A 17,585-nucleotide genomic window follows, 5' to 3' on the forward strand; every position below is an offset into this window, starting at 1 on the left:
GACTCCAAATGGGATATTTAATTTGTTAGAACAAGAGTCTGCACCCTTATCTGTGGACGGTGAAATGAATTTACTAAGTGGATAATTTGCTGAGCATTACCTGACCCTGACGTGGCGGAATGAAGGTCTCTGGAGATGGTTCGTGGTGGAAATCTGGGCTTCATGGGCCAGTAATGAGGCTTCGGCATTGACATCTTTACCGAGGCTGAGGCTTAACACTCAGGGGACTGAGTGATTCAACTGGTAAGCAGCATGCCTTGAATATTTACTCACCAGCTCTGTTAATTCAGATTAATAAGAAATGTATGGTGAGTGATTTTTTTTTTTTTTTTTTCTTTTTGAGGTAAGAGTCTCACTCTGTCATTCAGACTGGAGTGCAGTGGCACAATTTCAGCTCACTGCAACCTCTGCCTCCTGGGTTCAAGCAATTCTCATGCCTCAGCCTCCTGAGTAGCTGGGACCACAGGTGCCTGCAACCACACCTAATTATTATTATTATTTTTTTGAGATGGAGTCTTGCTCTTTTGCCTGGACAGGAGTGCAGTGGTGTGATCTCACTGCAACCTGTACCTCCTGGGTTCAAGTGATTCTCCTGCCTCAGCCTCCTGAGTACCTGGGACTACAGACGTGCACCACCATGCCCGGCTAATTTTTTTTGTTTTTTTGTTTTTGTTTTTGTTTTTTTTTTTAGTAGAGGCGGGGTTTTACCATGTTGGTCAGGCTGGTCTCAAATTCCTGAACTCAGGGGATCTGCCTGCCTTGGCCTCCCAAAGTGCTGGGATGGTAGACATGACCTACTGTGCCCGGCCAGTGGCGAGTGATTTCTTTGCATTAGAGATGACTGCTTGTTGAAGACCACTGTTGACGGACTTCAGTGTGATTCACCTCTGCCACGGGACCTCTGATTGGCCTCCCATTGCTGTGGTTGTACTGCCAGCTAGGAGGGTTCCCACCCCCTGCCATTACTGAGACCATGATGCTATAGAGCGGGATGCGGAGGACCCCAAGGAAGTACAGCTGATTGACTGATGCACCTTGGAGGGTCCCTCAGAATGATCTATAAACCTTTAAAAATAACAGCGATAATCACAGAGGATATCTGTGAGGCACTTTTTTGGTGCTATTTGCCATGCTGAGCCCTTTCTACACAGATATCCAGGATCTCACTGAACCCTCTGCATCTTAGCAACTGCTGCTAATCTCAGATAGAGATGAACTCCCCGTGGCTTGGAACCCACTGGTGTTCCCCTGTGGGACTTTGACTTTTCCAAGTACTCTTTTTGTCTTGTGCTGTGCACCTTAGTTCAGTGTAAGGGGGCCTGGTTGTTGGATTTTATTTCTCTGATCAATATCATTTTGCAGTTGGCCGTTAGCGATCTTCTACTTTTCTTCTTCGTTTCGTACGTAGAATCTTAACCCAAAGATAGGAAGAAGTCACTTGCCCAGCTTTTGAAGAGCTTGTTCATGAATCCAAAGCCTTTGTCCTTTGCCGTTGGTGGCTTTGGCGTTTCTGGGAAATTTGCATTTATCTAAAGTTATACTTTTAATCTTGTGATGCATGCTTATTACAACATTAATTTCTAATCAGCCGTGAAAGTGACACCCTTACAAAGTCCCACAGCCAGATGGGATCCCAAGTTGGTTTGCCTCCCCAGAGCCCGTGTGTTCATTTCTTCTCTTCCAGGTTGATGTCGCAAGAACTTAACGCTGTTCTCACAGCCAGGTGGCTTGCCAGTTCCAAGGACTGGCAGTGCCTTTATAAAATATTTGGACTTTTTATAGTGCGGTATGATCCCACACTAGGCAGTGATTAAATCTCAAGGTTCTTTTCATGTCTTAGGTACCCAGTGGAAGGCATGTTTTGTCTAGGACTCCCTTGAATGTAGCAAAGACGTATCTGGGGTTAGAAACTTAGTATTTACAGATAGACAAAACAAAAGTAGTAGACTCAGCAGAAAGAACAGGTCTGCAGGATGAACAGTGGCATAGGTGGGCCACGTAGGTGTCGTCAGAGATCACAGATCCCGGTGAGGTGATGGTTAAGGACCATATTGATTTGTTCTCCCGATGACTGCTGTCTGATACTGATAATGGGTGTTAGGTTCTTGTAAGAACGGGCCTGCGGGCTTCTTGGAGTATTCCAGCAGAGGCTCCTCAGGCTCCTTAGGAAGACTGTCACAGGCTGGAATCACGTGGAGTGGCAGTGAAGGGAGGCGGCACGGCCAGCTGTTGGGATCAGCAGAGCTGGCTCTGGTGGTGGGCGCTCAGCCAGCCCACCCACACTGCCTATGAAACACCTGGGTCCCTACCCAGCTTCCCGTAGGCACCTGTGGCCCAGCTTGCAGTACCTGCTGGCACATTAAGGTCTTCATCATTAGGTCAAGATTGGAGAGACTTGCTCCTGTTCCTTTGTTTTTCCCATCCCACCACTGAAGTTGGTGTCTTCAGGCGTCTGTTTCCAGGGAGGAGCCCACGTTTGGTGTGTTGTGTTGTTTCTTGTCTTAACTGAAATCCCATAAAAGGTACTGAGCGCAGTATCCCACGCGATCCAGGTCATTCCTCCTCCTCGTGCCTCTGGCTCTCTGTCCGTCTTGCCTTTTTGTCTTGACCAACTGAATCCTAACCTCCTCCCACCCTTGCTCCACGATGGCCTAGCCTTTGCCTGGCCTGTTGTACCTGCATCCCAGATTTTTGCTGGCCTTATTTCTGAACTTAAGTACCGACCTGTGTACCCTGGTTCTCACTTGTCTGTCTCGTTCTGACGCAAGATATTGGCTCCTAGCCACACCCAAACCCCACATCACACACCTATGCTTGCTTTGGCTGCTGCCCAGCGTTGGCACGCCGGGCACTGGCCACCTCCACAGCCTGTGGCTTGCTGCTGTCCTGGGGTCCCAGGGATGTCTTTCTTCATCTTGCTTCAGCCCAACTAGCCACCCTGCAGATACAATTTTGCAAAAGATGACTTTATTCACAAACTTGAGAAGAAGGAAATTACGTGATACCAGGGTCAAACTCGAAATTAATCATTCAGCCTTGAGTTTCAGACAGCCATACACATACAAGGAGAAGGAGAAAATTGTAGTTTGAAATGTTTGCATGCAATTCATACCCTAAAGGCCTGGATTCTTTCCAGCATTACCAAGTATATGTCTCTGTGCTTTATTGCTGAAGAAGACTGGACTGTTACTCAAGATTTGATTTTTTAAAAAATGAACTGACAAGAGTGTTAAGAGAATTTTGATAGCGGCTTGTATCTTTTACTTTGGTGAGTTTTTAGCACCTTTAAATGCCAAATATAATTTTTTTCCCCTCTATAACCTAATCTTGGAAGTGAGAAAAGGATTTGTTTTATAACTGGGGAGAAAGAAATGGTTCATGTTTGTGTTCGCTGTCAGTCACAAAAGGAGGGAAGCATTGAGAGAAATGGAAGCTCCTTTTTTGGTGAACTTTATTAAAACCAAAGGGAAGATAGCATTGGCTTTTCTTTTCTTTCTTTTCTTTTCTTTTTTTTTAAGGAATAAACAGAATATCCCTGCCTTCTGGTATTCAGTTGGCAGGTAGCCAGAAGGCATGCCTGTAGTTTAGGAATCATCCCAAGCTAAACTAAGAGAAAAAGTCTGGAGGCTGAAATTCGATCTCAGGGAGGTACCATGGTATGTGTGTGTGTGTGTGTGTGTGTGTGCATGAGAGAGAGGGGGAGAAGTGGGGGCAGGGTGGTAGGTGAAGGGAGTCTGGAAGTTGTACCCTTGGCAGCTATAAATAGAATACTCAACTCACTTGGGTGGCTAAAATACAGACTGTTTAAAAGGGGTTTAGTCTGCCATTTGGTCAGAATTAAGGTATGATTCAATATAGTATACCCAACACTGGCCTAAAAATGTACTCATTTTCCTTTTGATTTGAGCCAAGTTTAATTAAGATCACTGCTTGACAAGCCCATTAAATAACTGAAACTTCCCTTCCAAAGCTTACTCTGAATGGAGGCATTATGTACCAAATAATGCATTTTTCAAAACCAGTATGGAGACCCAGACTCTGTAAGGCACAGTGTAAAAGGGCTACAAATTGGGGGCCGCAGGTGGGGAAGATGTGGGCGCAGAGCTCGGTCCTGTGCCCTCGGGGAGTTGGTAGGGACTGTGGCTCACCGGGGATCACACACATGGAAGAATGAGGACTCAGTGTTATCAGGCCTTTTCGTTGTTAAAGAGAGATCAGAAGAAACGTAGATTTCTGTGAAATGTTCCAATCTGCAAAATGTGGACAAGAACATAAAATGTTTTGGTTTTTACCAAGTGGGCCAAACAAAACTTGGCTGGGGCTTCAAGTCTTTAGATCAGAGGTGTCCAATCTTCTGGCTTCTCTGGGCCACGTTGGAAGAAGAACTGTATTGAGTCACACATAAAATACACTAACACTAATGATAAGATGGCTGATGAACTTTTAAAACAAAAACACTCAAAAAAAAATTTGTTTTTTTGAGATGGAGTTTCCCTCTTGTTGCCCAGGATGGCGTGCAATGGCATGATCTCGGTTCACTGCAACCTCTGCCTCCTGGGTTCAAGTGATTCTCCTGCCTCAGCCTCCCAAGTAGCTGGAATTACAGGTGCCCACCACCACGACCGGCTCATTTTTGTATTTTTAGTAGAGACAGCCATGTTGGTCAGGCTGGTCTTGAACTTCTGACCTCAGGTGATCCACCCACCTCAGCCTCCTAAAGTGCTGGGATTATAGGTGTGAGCCACCGTGCCCAGCCCATTTTTGTTGTTGTTGTTGGTGGTGGTTTAAGACAGGATCTCACTCAGTTACCCAGGCTGGAGTGCAGTGGTGCCATCTCTGCACACCTCATTCTTGACTTTCTGGGTTCAAGCGATCCTCCAGCCTCAGTTACCCAGGTAGCTGGGATAACACCACAATGCCTAGCAAGTTTTTGTGTTTTTTGTAGAGATGAGGTCTCACCATATTGGCCAGCCTGATCTTGAACTCCTGAGCTCAAGTGATCCGCCCGCCTCAGCTTCCCAAAGTGCTGGGATTAGAGGTGTGAGCCACAGTGCCCAGCAGAAATCTCATAATGTTTTAAGAAAATGTACAAATTTGTGTTGGGCTGCATTCAAAGCCGTGCTTGGCTGCAGGTTGGAGAAGTTTGCTTTACATGGTGAAGAAGTGCTGCTGTGTAACTTTGGGGCAAAGGAGGCGAGTGCTGGCTTGTTCCCTTTGGGTTGGTTCAGGTTCAATATCAAAAAATATTGATTGTGAAGCAGTTTTGAGAGAATGGTATGTAGGTTAGATTTTTGTGTTTTCTTGATGGATCCTCGTAGATCCCTGTTAGTCTTTTTAAATTAAGTTACTTTTTTTTTTTTTTTAAATGGGTTCTTGCTATGTTGCCCAGGCTGGTCTCACACGCCTGGCCTCAAGTGATCCTCCTGGCCTGGCCCATTCTTTATGGATCACGCAGGGGTAGAAATTGGATAATCTTGTCTCTTGAAGGGGAGAAAAGTTTTTTGTTTTGTTTTTTTTCTTTTCTATTTTAAACGTTTACATGTTTATTTAATGTCTTTTTTTTCCCCCCAGAGATGTGAGGTTTGGAGGACTGGATGTCACACTAAGATCCTTGTTCATAAACTCTGGCATGTGTTTAATGACTGAGTGACTTCCCACAGACTGCCTCCCACAGAGTGTAGCATAAATGGGAAGGTTCTAGAACCACAGTATCTGGGTTTGAACACTGCACTGACCTTGGGAAAGCCACATCCCCATGCTGTGCCCCAGGCTCCCTTTTGTAATATGGTCTAATCTTAACTGTACCTATCCCACAGGGTCATTAGGAAATGAAATAATGAATGCATTAAAAATGCTTAGAGGAATTATGGATACCTAGTGAGTACTGAAAAACCGTTAGGTAGTATCAGTTTTTATTACTAGTTTTTGCTGATTATAATAAAATATTTGAGAGCCCCTTTAGCGTAGGACATTGTTATAGATATTTTCACGTGGTCCTTCCAACTATATGAAGAACAAATTAGATTCCCGTTTTGTAGATGTCACACTGTGGGATAAAGGGCAGAAGACTTGGGTGGATCTCTGACCTGGTCATTTGTCAGCCGTGCAAACTTGGGAAAGTCAGTCTTTCTGGACTCAACTGAGATTTCTTGGATGTAAACGGTGGGGCGGCGGCAGTGGGGGATGAACTGAATTGTTTCAAGATTTTCAGCTCTGATTTTTTTAAAAAAATATATCTTAAGGTGAGATTCACATAACAAAATTAACCATTTCCAAGTTTACAATTCAGTAGTAGTCAGTGCGTCTACGTTGTTCTGCAACTGTCACCTCTGTCTCATTGCAGAACAATTTTGAAACCCCCAAGTAAAACCCATACCCATTGTCTTAGCCCATTTGTGTTACTCTAAAGGAATACCTGAGGCTGAGTAATTTATAAGAAAAAGAGATCTGTTTGGCCATGGTTCTGCAGGCTGTACAAGAAGCATGGCACCAGTATCTGCTTCTAGTGACGCCTCAGGAAGCTTCCACTCAGAACAAAAGGCAAAGGGGGTCTCCATGTGCAGATCACATGGTGAGAGAGGAATCAGCAGAGAGGGGAGAATGCCAGCCTCTTTTCAACAACCAGTTCTCATAGGAACTAAGAGTGAGAACTCACTCATTCCTATAAGAATGGCACCAAGCTATTCATGAGGGATCTGCCCCCATGATCATGAACATCTCCCACCAGGCCTGCCTCCAACGCTGGGGATCAGATGTCAACATGCAACTTGGTAGAGCCAGACAAACCATGTCTCACATGGTTTGGCTGTGTCCCAACCCAAACCTCATCTTGAATTATAGCTCCCATAATCCCCGTGTGTCATGGAGGAACCCAGTGGGAGGGAACTGAATCATGGGGGGCAGGTTTTTCCTGTGCTGTTCTCGCGATAGTGATAGTGAATAAGTCTCACAAGATGTGATGGTTTTATAAAGGGCAGTTTCCCTGCACACGCTCTCTCTTGACTGCTGCCATGTAAGACATGCCTCTGTACCTCCTTCACCTTCCGCCATAGTTGGGAGGCCTCTCCACCCATGTGGATCTGTGAGTTCATGAACCCTCTTTTTCTTTATAAATGACCCAGTCTTGAGTATTTCTTCATAGCAGTATGAAAATGGACTAATACAGTGTCCAAGCCATAGAGCCTGGTCAGCAGTCACTCCGTATTCTCCCCTCGCCCCAACTCCCGGCAACCTCCAATTTGCTTTCTGTCTCTATGGAATTATCTGTTCTGGATATTTCATATAAATGTAGTCACAGAATAGGTGACCTTTTGTGTCTGGCTTCTTTCACTGGGCATGATGTCTTTAAGATTCATCTGTACTGTAGCATGCATCAGTGCTTCATTCCTTCTTGCAACTGAATCCTGCTCCAGTGTTGGCTGTGTTTTATATGAGCAAATGTGTATAAAACACATTGTAACAAATACGGTTATATCCTTATTTATCATATCTTTATCTATCTGTATATAATATGTATGTTTCCATATTTATATTGATTACCATCGGTAAGAAGGCCCATATTTAAAGAGATTACAATGGATCTATGTTTTTTTTGTTTTTGTTTTTTTTTTCCACAAATAACTTTTTATTTGCCACTACTGTAAGTCTGAACTTTAAACAGATTCTTGGACTGGTGGTTCATACCCATCAGCTCGTTCAACTTTAGCACCTGTCTCATCTCCAGTGGCTTTTCCAGAACTACTGCCTTCACCATGAAGCTCCATAAGTTTTCCCAATTCAAACTTGGGCTTCTTCAGCATTTTTACTTTTCTAACGAAGACATCATGGAGAGGATAAATAGATTGGCAAGCCTTTTCTATGTCTTTTCCAATGCTGTCTGGAATCAATTTATTGACCACTTCTTTCAAGTCATTTGTCTGCACCTCTTGGGTCATGATTTCCATCATCTTCTTCCGGATTTGGCGGACCTGTTGGTGCTGAGCATAAGAGGTCTTCCGTATTTGATTGTTGCGTTTTTTAGTAAAACCAACACAGAACAGACGAAGCAAGTAACCATCGGTAGTCTTGACATCAACATGAGCTTCAATCGTTGTCTGCCATTTTTTGACCATGGAACACATTTTGTCACGGGTAAGATCCATGCCATGGAAGTTAGTCAGGCAGTTTTTGCCCTGAACATCTTCAGTCATGAGCTTGAATTTCCTAAATGCAACTTCATCATTCTGCAGATCAGCAAGACTAACTTCAAACACTCGGCCCTTGAGGCCATCAGATGCAATGTTGGTTCCTTGGGTCCTGGCGACTAGCGTCTTTCCATATTTCGTATGTTGAACATAGCGGGCACTTTCACATCATACCGACCTTTCTTAGAAAATGGATCAACCACTTCTTGGCTCCCTTTTTGCCGCCTTTCGTAAGGCGCTTGTTCTTGCCAACCGCCATGGTGCTGCTCAGAGAGCCAAAAGGGCTGGATCTATTTTTATTAGTGTCCGGGCATGTTTCCCAGAGGCCCCACTTTCTACCTCTGTTTTTAATTTGTTTACCTAACAAATTATTTTATCTTATTTTACTCTTTTTTTGAGATGGAGTTTTGCTTTGTTGCTCAGGCCACAGTGCAGTGGCATGATCTTGGCTCCCTGTAACCTCTACCTCCTGGGTTCAAGTGATTCTCTTGCCTCAGCCTCCCAGGTAGCTGGGATTACAGGCATACGCCACTGTGGCCAGCTAATTTTTATATTTTTAGTAGAGACTAGGTTTCACTATGTTTTCAGGCTGCTCTTGAACTCCTGACCTCAAGTGATCTGTCCGTCTTGGCCTCCCAAAGTGCTGGGATTACAGGTATGAGCCACCATGCCCAGCCTATTTTATTTTATTTTTTTGAGACAGAGTCTCACTCTGTCACCCAGGCTAGAGTGCAGTGGTACAGTCTTGGCTCACTGCAGGCCTTGTCTTCTGGGTTCAAGAGATTCTCATGCCTCAACCTCCTGAGTAGCTGGAATTATAGACATGCGCCACCACACCCAGTTAATGTTTGTATTTTTAGTAGAGACAGGGTTTTGCCATGTTGGAGAGGATGGTCTCAAACTCCTGACCTCAAGTGAGCCGCCCCACCTTGTCCTTCCAAAGTGCTGGGGTTACAGGCATGAGCCACCGTGCCTGGCCATGTTTGACTTAGTTTTAAGTAATCATCAGATGTTTTGCTTTTTTAATAAAAGAGAGGTAAAGATAAATTTTTATATTACATTTTCAAGTAAAGTTTAAAGCTCAGAAAAAGGAAATCATGTGAATATATCCCTTACCCACCCTCATTTCCTTCTCAGCAGTTACTTTCTGGAAGTGCCAAAGCCTAGATTTCCCATGTTTTCTATGATGGTTACATTTAAAAACCAAACCATAAATATACTTTGCTTGCCCTTTTCCCACACTGAGTTATGTATTCTGTGGGTTGTTTCTCTAAAGAGGAAGTATATGTCTCCTTATATAAATACTGTAATGAAAAATATTTTTTAATATTGTCTGCATCATCCTTTCAGCTATTGAGTGCTTGGGCTCCTTTCAGTCAGGATGGATGAAATTATCCTTTTGTGTAATATGTATTTTTTTCTTTTTTCAATAAATCACTAAAAGAAAATGCAGCCTCCAGTGACCTGTTGATCGAATGACTTGGTGATCACTGGGGACTTTTCTTCCAGTCTTTTCCCTGGCTTTGGATGCCTTAACGTTGGGTCTTCGGAGTCTGCTGTGTTGAAACCATTATTTCTGGTTTGTTTCGTTGGCTCATTCTCTGCCTCCCATTTGAGAGGCAGTGTAGTATAATTACAAGAGCATGTGCCCTGGAATTACTTCTGTTTTGAATCCAGGCTCCAACGTTTAATAAACAAAAGTTAACAAAGAGGCAAATAAAGAACAGAAACAGGATATAAAATGTTTCAAGTGGCTACCAGAAATGGTGATGTTCCTGTGGGTTCTTGGATATAGATGCTTTCTTTCTTTCTTTTTCTTTTTCTTTTTTTTTTTGAGATGGAGTCTCACTCTGTAGCCCAGGCTGGAGTGCAATGGTGCGATCTCAGCTCACTGCAGCCTCCGCCTCCTGGGTCCTGGTTCAAGCAGTTCTCCTACCTCAGCCTCCCAAGTAGCTGGGATTACAGGCACGAGCCACCATGCCCAGCTAATTTTTATCTTTTTTAGTAGAGACAGGGTTTCACCATGTTGGCCAGTCTGGTCTTGAACTCCTGACATCATGATCCGCCTGTCTTGGCCTCCCAAAGTGCTGGTGTGAACCACCTTGCCTGGCCTAGATGCTTTTCTTTATTTCTGATTTTTATTTTTATTTTTTTTGAGACAGAGTCTCCCTCTGTCGCCAGGCTGGAGTGCAGTGGCGCGATCGCGGCTCACTGCAACCTCTACTTCCTGTGTTCATGTGATTCTCCTGCCTCAGCCCCCCCAAAGTGCTGGGATTATAGGCGTGAGCCACTGTGCCTTGCCATGTTTGACTTAGTTTTAAGTGATCATTAAATATTTTGCTTTTTTATTAAAAGAGAGGTAAAGATAAATTTTTATATTACATTTCCAAGTACAGTTTAAAGCTTTACTACAGCCATGTGCCACCACGCCCGGCCAGTTTTTTGTGTTTTTAGTAGAGACGGGGTTTCATCATGTTAGCCAGGATGGTCTCGAACTCCTGACCTCAGGTGATCCGACCGCCTCGGCCTCCCAAAGTGCTGGGATTGTAGGTGTGAGCCACTGCACCTGGTCAGATGCTTTTCTTTCTTCTCCACATTAGCCAAGGGGCTTGAGAGGCGAGGGGATGGGGCAGGGAGGTTACTGCAGAAGGGTAACTTCTGGCACTTCTCGCAAGCAGGGGATGAGAGTGTTGAGAATGTCCTTTTGGCCAGCCCAGCGATTGCAGTGACCTTCCAGGTAGGCATAGAGGAAGAGGAAGTTTGGAGAGACGATGACGCCAAAGTGGTTTCGGCCACACTGGCTTCTGACATCCAGCCCTTGGTAATGATTCAAAGTTGTCTCTAGGTGACATGTCACTGGGCCTGAAGAAGCCCTAGCCCTCCTCTCTAGAGCAGTGGTTTCTCAACAGGGCGATTTTGCCTACAGGGGACATTTGGCAATATTTACAGATATTTTTGCCTGTGACAACTAGGGGCAGGGTTATCTAGCGATGAGAAGCCGGGAATGATGCTACACTTCCTACCCTGCGTGGGACACGGTTATGCAGCCTGAAATGTCGATGGTGTTGCTGCTGAGAAAAGTGCTTTAGACCTTGAACTGGAGGATTCAAATTCCTATCCTAGGAGCAACCCATTGGCTCGTCATTCCAGGGTGTAGTGTTTAGGAATGGGGGGTCTATTCTGGATTCTACCCCTGGCACCAGGGGTGCCCTAAAGTCTGCTAGTGTCATGGGGACTGGGATAGCAGCTGTCCTGCCAGGCAGGCATTGCCTTCAGGGCCTGCGAACAGATACGGGTTCTGTATGTGTGACACTGTTGTCACTTTTTTGTGAAAACGCCAAGTGTAAGAAATCTCTGTTGCGTTTGACAGGCGTTGCAGTTGAGGATGTTTCTATTCTAGTCTGTGAGTGCTTTTCTTTTTCTTTCTCTTGTTTTAAACCTGCTATGGAAGATAGGGAACAAGAAATTGGACTTATTAGCAATTACCGGGTTGTCTCTGCTCAGATGTCACCTTGTTAACAAGCTGCTCTAACTCCTTAAGTTCTCACCCTTGACCCATACGTTGTTCTCGTTTGTGTATGAAGGCGCTCTCCAGCCACTCCTGATCTTTGCAATCAGGAGTTAAATTCCTTAGTTTTACTGGTGGCCGGGAGTTTATTTGTTAAAGCAGACAAAAGAAGATTGGTTGGTGTCACCGGGTTCTTGAGAGCCACAGCATGTATTTGGAAGTGAGTTGCATCCAAGGTGACCATCTTGCTCTCTGGCAGACTCTAGAATGGAACTGGAGGTCTGAGACTGGTCTATTGCCCTGGCTGGCTGGCTGTTGGTCAGTGTTCCTGCAGGAGGGGAGGGTGACTGTCAGGGCTCCGATTGCAGGGACACCTGCTGGCCTTAGGGTTGGGAGAATATTCCTTTTGTTGCTCCTTCCCTCCCCTGTCCCCCTGCTTCTTTTCTGTTGAGAGCAGTAGACTCTAGGTTCAAGGGCATGTGCAGACAAAGTAAGGGCTTGAAGGTCGGTGAGGAAGATTGCTATCCTCAGAAGATATTAATAACAGTAAGCTTTGCAGAATGAGCCCAGACAAGGATGGAAGGTTGAGTCTTTGTGGAACACCGAGTCCATTCTTGGGGGTGCTTTCCTTCAGAAGCGTGGGAAGCCATGTGTGCGTTGGGTAGCTTACAGATAGCCATACCGTCTCTAGAACAAGGGATGCGGGGTGTCCTCCATGCCAAGTGAGATTTGCTGCCTGGTGTTCTGTGTGTTACATATGCAAGACCCACTGAATGGAGGCACTGGGTTGTTCCTGTGTACTTTGCGCTTTGAGTGATTTAGCCCCAGATTAAACTCAGCACTCTCAGCTCTGAGGATGTAGAGGAATAAGCAAACTCAGTTTCTTCTACTGAGCTTTCACAACTCACTTCTGACAGCAGATGTTGTGGGGTTGGGGGTTTCCCCAGACACCGAGGAAGCAATCAGTTCTGCAGCAGACACCAGCTGGGTGTCCCCTCATTCAGTTCAGTTCTGACACTGTCCACCCGGAGCCAGACCCCACATGTTGAGGACTCAGTCCCTAAGTCTGCTCCCTATTGTCTTTTTTTTTTTTTTGAGATGGAGTTTCGCTCTTGTTGCCCAGACTGGAGTGCAATGGCACATTCTCGGTTCACCGCAACCTCTGCCTCCTGGGTTCAGGCAATTCTCCTGTCTCAGCCTCCCAAGTAGCTGGGATTACAGGCATGTGCCACCACATCTGGCTAATTTTTTGTATTTTTAGTAGAGACGGTGTTTCACCATGTTGGCCAGGATGGTCTTGATCTCTTGACCTTGTGATCCACCCGCCTCGGCCTCCCAAAGTGCTGGAATTACAGGCGTGAGCCACCGCGCCCAGCCATCTGCTCCCCATTTTTGATGACAGTCCCAAGCCACAGGTTGTTCCACCCCCTGCTTCTGACCAGCAGCCTATACATTGGGATTTCCTCGATCTCTTCTTAAGGTTCAATTAATTTGCTAGAGCAGCTCACGGAACTCAAGGGAACACTGGCTTATGTTTACTGGCTAGTGGTAAAGGATATCACAAAAGTTACCAGAACACCAGGTGAAGAGGCGCATAGGGCTAGGCATGTGGGAAGGGTCTGGGAGCTTCCGTGGCCTCCCCATCCTCCAGAAACCCCTGTGTGTCCAGCTGCCTGAAAGCTCTGTCCTGGATTTTTACGGAAACTTCACGAGGCAGCCGTGACTGATTCTTTCACTGGTTATTGGTCAACCTGCAACCCTCTCCTTTCCCTGCCTTGGTCCTTCCTGAAACCACCTAGGGTCTGCCAGCCACCAGGCAGCTCATTAGCATACAAAAGACACTTAGCACTTTGAAGATTGCAAGGATCTTTGAGTTGGATGTCCAGAAGGAGGACGAGGTCACCCACCAAATGTGGATATTTCACAATATCCCACAACCCAGCCTGTCATTTTCAAATACTCCGACTCCTGGAATGCAGATCCTCACTCCCATTGAAGCACGCGCTCCCCCTTTGTATTTTATGTGCACTTCTTGTGTCAGTTCTCTCTGGATTTTATTATGGCCATTCTCTGTTATTTACAAGTTTTTCTCCGATTAGATTAAACTCTTTGAGAACAGACTGGCTTCTATTCCTTTTTCAGGCTGTCGAGCAGTTCTCTATGCCAGAGGTACGGGGCCAAATGATTTTCTAATATTTGTTCCCTTGTTTGACCTCTTTAGCTGCTTTGTGGACTAATGCTTATCATCTGCATTTGTCAAATATTAATAGGAAACTGGCTTATGAAAGCCAGTCAGTAAAGCTGTTTCAAAAAGAGAAGAAAACCTGAACCCATTCTACCACCTGTTAGCTCTGGGACTCTGGGCGAGTTCGTTTTCTGCTCTGTGCCTCATTTCCCACATCTGTAGGATGGGAGCATTATTAGTTACTCACTGACAGGGTGTCGTAAGAATTAAGCAAGTTAGTGCGTGTGAAGCGTTTTGGACAGAGGGACCTGCACGTGGTCGATGTGTTAGCTGTTACAGTTATTCTCCAAGGTTACGCAGCAGAGGGGGAGCAGAGCCTGGTCTACTAAGTTCACGTCCTTGCCATTGAATTTCATGTCCTTCTGGGCCCTGGCACTGTGCCTTGTCAGCCATGAGGGCTAAATAAATATTCGTCGCATGAATCAATGCATTTGAAATTTTTGGTGGCAGTTCTCCAGGTGAAATGAATTTGCTAAAAGGATGGGCAAGGTGCGGTGGCTCATGCCTGTAATCCCAGCACTTTGGGAGGCCAAGGCAGGTGGATCACCTGAGGTCAGGAGTTCGAGACCAGCCTGACCAACACGGTGAAACCCTGTCTCTACTAAAAACACAAAAAAATTAGCCAGGTGTAGTGGCAGGCGCCTGTAATTCCAGCTACCTGGGAGGCTGAGGTAGGCAAGTCTCTTGAACCCGGGAGGCGGAGGTTGTGCTGAGCTGAGATCGTGCCTCTGCTTTCCAGCCTGGGCAACAAGAGCGAAACTCTGTCTTAAAATAAATAAACTCGGAGGTGCATGAAAGAAGCAGAGCGCTATGTTAGACTTCTGGAAAATACTTTTGTGTACCTTAGCCTGGGCTGAAAAAGCAAACAGCTTCTCAAAATTAGTTGTTTTAAATGAATTCATTCCTGTGTGGAAAATATGGCTTCATGGTGGTCTAGAAGCTGCCAGGGAGCCAAGCAGTAGGGGTGGGAATGGGAATTCCTGTTGCCGTCTCTGCATCTAGAAGATGACAGTCGGCTCTGCACTGGGGGCAGCACAGAGGACGAGGCTGTGAGTGGATCAGGTGCCTGGAACTCTGTAGGGAACTCTAAAAGATGGCGGGTGCCGGTAGATCAGGACATGAGTATTTTTAGGGTGTGGCTATCACTGTTATTATTGGTTTCTATAAATGGGAACTGTAGAATCTGTAGTAGGAGTCTTCTCACCTGTTTAAATGCCGTAGAGGTAAGCCTGGGGAAGTGAGTTGGACGCAAAAGGTCAAGGTCATTGTTAGTAGGGCAGGGTTGGTAAGAGACAAATACACTCCTGGCAAGGTTTCCAGATGGGTGGAGTTCACCAGGTTCTTGGGTTGTTGTGGGGCATCCTCCTTCCTGCCTTCTTGGCTGGGCTCGGCATTGTGTGCTGGGATGGAGAGTGGAAGCAGCAGAGGTGGTCTGGCAGGGAGGGCTGGTACCTGGGGGCAAAGGTGCAGCCAGCTGACTGCCTGAGGTGGGGAGCCCAGCAGGCCAGCGAGGGCCTCCCAGAGGAGGTAAGGTATGTGTCTGCCAAAGCCGGAGGATGCATTGGTGCTGTTGGCAAAGCAACAGGCTGGGGTGAGAATGAGCTCAGCTTGGGTGAGAGCTGAGAAGAGTCCGGTAGAGACGGGGGTCGAGACCAGCCTGGAGGGGCAGGCAGGAGCCAGATCGTGCCCAGCCTACAGGCTGCTCCGGAAGGATTTTGTTAGAATAAAAAAGATTTTAAGCAAGGGACCAGGCGTGGTGGCTCACACCTGTAATCCCTACAGTTTGGGAGGCTAAGGCGGGTGGATCACCTGAGGTCGGGAGTTCGAGACCAGCCTCGCTAACACGGTGAAATCTCTTCTCTACTAAAAATACAAAAATTAGCCAAGCGTGATGGTGGGTTTCTGTAATCCTAGCTACTCGGGCTGAAGCAAGAGAATTGCTTGAACCCAGGAAGAGAAGGCTGCAAAGAGCTGAGGTTGCACCATTGCACTCTAGCCTGGGTGATAGAGCAAGACTGTCTCCAAAAAAAAAAAGGAGATTTTAAGGAAGGGAGGTGTGTACATTTGGGTGGATCAAGCTGGCTGGTAGTTGGCCTAGACTGAAGAGGGATGGGGTGGGTGTGGGGGACTAGGATAGGGAATTGGACCGGGGAAGTTGGTGAGAACAGATGGCCTGGCTGCTCTAACCCGTTGTCACCTGATGCATCAATCCCCTGTCTTTTGAAAAGCTAATTTGCCTCTTGAAAGCTTCTCACCTCCTGCTGGGCGGTGGTGGGAATTTACAGGTTTTTCTGCAGTCAGCCTTCAGATCAGTCACATTCTAGGCTCCAGGGTAGGTTTTTTTTCTGTTCAGGCACACTACAGTGTCTAACCTCTAGCCCCTGCAAACTCTAATTAAAAACACATTTGCCTCAGACCACTGTTTCTATATCTGCAAAACTCCTCTCTCTGTCCATGATCACATTAAAATTATCTGAGAATGGTTGGGAGTCAGAGAGGGCAGTTTTTAAGTGAAGGCACATACTTTTCTGCTATTTAGTATATAATTAACTGTCTAGTTTTATTTGTCTTAACGCTGAACAACCAATTACTCAAGTAATGAACTGACATGTGCAATTCAGAGTTCAAGAATTTAGAAAACATTGCTGTTGAAATTGCTGTGAGTTTTGTGCTTTAATAAACAGATATGTTTTTCCTCCTTCCCTTGATAAAAGATATCATGGGGCAATTTTTATACTAAGTTTCCCAGAGCTGTTTAAATTTTTTTTTTTTTTTTTTTTTTTTTTTTTTTGAGACGAAGTCTTGCTCTGTCGCTCAGGCTGGAGTGCAGTGGTGCCATCTTGGCTCACTGCAACCTCTGCTTCCCGAGTTCAAGCAATTCTCCTGCCTCAGCCTCCCAAGTAGCTGGGATTACAGGCACCTGCCACCTCTCCTGGCTAATTTTTGTATTTTTAGTAGAGATGGGGTTTACCATGTTGACTGGGCTGGTCTTGAACTCCTGACTTTAGGTGATCCACCTGCCTGTCCTCCCAAAGTGCTGGGATTGCAGGCGGGAGCCTCTGTGCCCAGCCTAAATCTTTTGATACACTGAACCTGTAGAATTTACATTCTTAGAGCAATTCTGATTTATCACATTCTTTTATTATTTCAGAGGTAGTGGGAAAAGATTTTTCTGCTTGTCTCCTCAGGTGAATGTTGAAGTAATGTAGATTGCGGGCAGGGCAGTAGAGGTGGGGGTTGGAGAGCAGGATGGTTGTCACTGGGGAATTTCATACATATGTTTTCTTAAATGAGGAACAGGAAACATAGTGAAGACATTGCATTTGTGTCTGTTATCTTTGCTCACACACTAGCACTGTTTTTTTATTTTATTTATTGATCTATTGATTTATTTATTTTGAGACAGAGTCTGGTTCTGTAGCCCAGGCTGGAGTGCAATGGTGTAATCTCAGCTTACTGCAACGTCTGCCTCCCGGGTTCAAGTGATTCTCCTGCCTCAGCTTCCTGAGTAGCTGAGATTACAGGTGCTCACCACCATACCTGGATAATTTTGTATTTTTACTAGAGAAAGGGTTTCACCATGTTGGCCAGGCTGACCCCACGTCGGCCTCCCAAACTGCTGGGATTACAGTCGTGAGCCACCGTGCAC

At 45.7% G+C, this 17,585-nt stretch overlaps 1 protein-coding gene and 1 pseudogene across 1 annotated transcript in view; one reads left to right on the top strand and one right to left on the bottom strand.

Moving 5' to 3' along the window:
- MYO10 (myosin X) overlaps positions 1-17,585 on the top strand; it is a 285,836-nt gene that overhangs the window by 23,484 nt on the left and 244,767 nt on the right. The gene's annotated exons all lie outside the window — the stretch shown is intronic.
- LOC101042568 (small ribosomal subunit protein eS1-like) lies at positions 7,637-8,461 on the bottom strand (annotated as a pseudogene).

Source organism: Saimiri boliviensis, chromosome 1, assembly GCF_048565385.1.
Source record: "Saimiri boliviensis isolate mSaiBol1 chromosome 1, mSaiBol1.pri, whole genome shotgun sequence".
NCBI lineage: Eukaryota > Metazoa > Chordata > Mammalia > Primates > Cebidae > Saimiri > Saimiri boliviensis.